Source organism: Arachis ipaensis, chromosome B06 (assembly GCF_000816755.2).
Source record: "Arachis ipaensis cultivar K30076 chromosome B06, Araip1.1, whole genome shotgun sequence".
Lineage (NCBI taxonomy): Eukaryota > Viridiplantae > Streptophyta > Magnoliopsida > Fabales > Fabaceae > Arachis > Arachis ipaensis.
In genome coordinates, this window is record NC_029790.2 from 13,287,862 (window position 1) to 13,291,265 (window position 3,404).

Consider the following 3,404-nt stretch of genomic DNA (forward strand, 5'->3'; position numbering starts at 1 on the left):
GGAGAATATACAAAACCATGCTATTTCTTGAATAAATATGGGTAAAAGGTGATAAAATCCCCAAAAATCAATACAAAATAAGCCGTCAAATTGGGGTTTGTCAATAGGTGCCCAAGGTGTCTTTCTAACCAGGAATCGGTTTTACATTGTATTCGGGATTGCCAAAAGCTCAGTTTGTATGGCACAGGTTGGATATTTCCTATCATCCTTTGGATTTGAAGAACTGGTTCTTGTATCATAGCAGAAAGCATCCGTTCAAGTTCTTTTCGGGACTTTGGTGGATATGGCGAGCAAGGAATAATGACATCTTTAATCCTCATGAAACTTGGCTTCCGAAAAAAGTGATTTGTCTGGCATTAACTTCAGAAAAGGAGCTTAGGAATATTTTTGAATTACAACATTTGTCCCTTCCCTCTACTCTAAATGGTTTTTGGAATCCTCCATCCATTGGTACTTTCAAGATTAATTGTGATGCTAGTTATTTTGGTTCGGGTGATAGTGTTGGTTTTGCTTGTGTTATTAGAGATTGTAATGGGAGTTGGCAAAGGGGGGTGTTTAGGAATGATTGAGAGTAATAGTGTTCTTCAAAGGGAATTGTTTGCTATTTGGAGAGGATATCTCTTAGCTTGGGATGTGGGTCAATGAGATGTTATTTGTGAGACGGATTGTGTGGAAGCATTTAATCTTGTTACTAATCACCAAGATGGTTTTGGGTTTATTGATCCATTGGTGCTCAAAATAAGAGATATCATGCATTGGAATTGGCGGACTTTCGTTTGATTATGAGAGATGCAAATACGGTGGTAGATACTATGGCAAAGATGGCGATAAAGTTACAACTTTCTCATGTGGAGCTTCCTTCACCTTGGGAGGAGTTTAAGAGTAGTCTTAAAAAGGATTGTCCCTCTATTTAAGAAGATCCTTTTTTTTAGTTTATTTCAGTCACAAAAAAAAAATATGTTGCGAGAGTACACTGAGAGTAAGACGAATATGAGTGACTGTGCTAGCGGGAAAGAAGGTTCGAGGGTGGCTCAAGGTGAGATTTCCGGCATGGCCAGAGGCAGAAATAAAGGAAAAGGTGGGGAGGGGTTACTTTGGATGTCAAGGAGGTTCCAACACAGGATAGGGTTTCATTTCGCGACAAAGTTGTGGGCGCTTCTACGTCGGCTATACTGGGAGCATTGGATCTAGATCAATTGGCATCAGTCAAAGAAAAATAGGAAGATCTTTCTCCTTCGCGGAGGAGGCGTAAGTGACTCTTGCTCAACTCTACAAGGACACTAGAGTTCTTAAAGTTCTGGACAAGAATCTAAGCTATACCACCTTGTCATACAAGTTCAACAGTGTTTGGCGATTGAAGTATGGCTATGAACTTATTGACGTGGGATATGACTACTTTTTGGCAAAATTTGATACGCTAGAAGAAAGAGACAGGATTTTGCTAGGAAGACCGTGGATGGTGAACGGTCTATGTAGCGGTCAAACCATGAAGTCCTTCTTTTAGTGCAGGTGAAGGATCTTTTGGATCTACCAGGGTATGGGTTGAGATTGCAGGGTTACCTATCATGTATTATCATGAAAAAGCCATAAATAAGATAGCTTCGGCTATAGGTAACTCCATTAAGATCGATTTTGTAACAAAATAAGCAGAGAGGGGTAAATACGCTCGTGCTTATGTTCAGATCGATTTGGGTTTACCTTGCGAAGGATTATAGTGGATGAAATTGAATATAATGTTGAGTATGAAATTTTATATTTGGTTTGTGGGCTCTGTGATTGCTATGGGCATATTACAGAAGAGTGCTCAAAAGGGAGAAACTATGAAATCAAGATTGGTCCATCATTAGTAATGGCAGCTGAGAAGTAGCACCACAACAGGGTGCTCCAGCACCAGAAATTTGAATTGCGAAAAATCGGACAACTTGCCAAATATTTTTGAATTTGGCAAATCCTGGCGCAAATAATGAGAAACTGAATTCAACAGATCCTGAGAAGAAAAATCAGCATGCAAAATGGATAACGTATCTCCGCATACAGATGAGGCAGGATGGGAAGTGGTCCACCGAAAAAAAAAAAGGCAAAATGGGCAAAGATCCAGTACAAAAAAAAGGCCCAATTCTTTCGAACACAAGCTCAAAACTAAGAGAAAATAATGAACCATCCTCTCCTGGATCCAAAAAAATAATGCTCCCTCAGAGTGTTGGTGTGCAAATCAAGCCTCGTAATGTTACTGAAACTCCCTCGCAACAGAATAAGTACAAGAGGATAAGACCTCCATCGCTGTAAAGCTCACCCAATATAGTGGAGTAGGAAGTTCAGGTAAGTGCACCTGGCGAGAAAGGAGTCGAAGCCAATCAAGATGTTCATGGAACTTCTAGGGATGTCACTACCGCTACCTATTAACGGGTACTTAGTTTCTCTCTTTTATTTTTCATGGTTATTATGGATAGTACAAATTTCAACATCTTAGCTTGGAATGTGAGTGAAGCCTCTAATAAAATAGCTAGGGTTCACTATAAAAAACTTGTTAAGAGATATCATCCTTTGTTGGTTATTTTAGTTGAGACTCATGCCCCTTTTTCTAATTTAAAGTATTTTTTGGAGAAGTTGGAATTTTATGATGTGGGTATTATTAAGGCTTGTGGCCATAAAGGAGGAATTTGGTTTCTCTTGTCTGTTAGTAATGTAAGTTGCAGTATTGTGAATTCCTTTCGTCAATATCTTACTGTTGAAGTTCAGTTGGGTGGTAAAAAGTGGTTATATAGCACGGTGTATGAGAGTCCATAATATTCTCATCGTACTCTGCTTTGGGAGCATCTTGTTTCTCTAAGTTTTGGTCGTCAATGTCCTTCGGTCTTGATAGGAGATTTCAATAAAATTTTGTATTCAGAAGAAGTAACATGCAGAATTTTTTTATGAAATCCATTCCAGTGTCTTTGCTGATACGTTAGATGCTTGTGGTCTTCTTGACTTACCTTGTACAACTATAAATTTTACTTGGTATAGGAAAACTCATGGATGCTACAATATTGCCAAAAAACTTGATAGGCCAATTTTAGACGTTTCTTGGAGATATTCCTTTCTAGAAGCTTATTTGAAAATTTTATCTAGACTTCATTCAAATTACTGTCTCATTCTTCTTGGATGCTTTGGTTTGGTACAGCCAAAAGGGAATAGATCTTTCATATTTCAACAAGCATGGAGTACTCATCCTAATTACAAGACAGTGGTACAACAGGCATAGAGTAGGAAAATGCCTCGAATAACTGATTGTTTGATTAAAGTGCAAAAGACTTTGTTGGAGTTCAACAGAAAGACCTTTAGCAACAACTTTGTGTGGAAGCAAAACTTGGAAAAGAAGATTGATGACATTCAAAAACAACTTGAGCATTGAAATAGTCTAT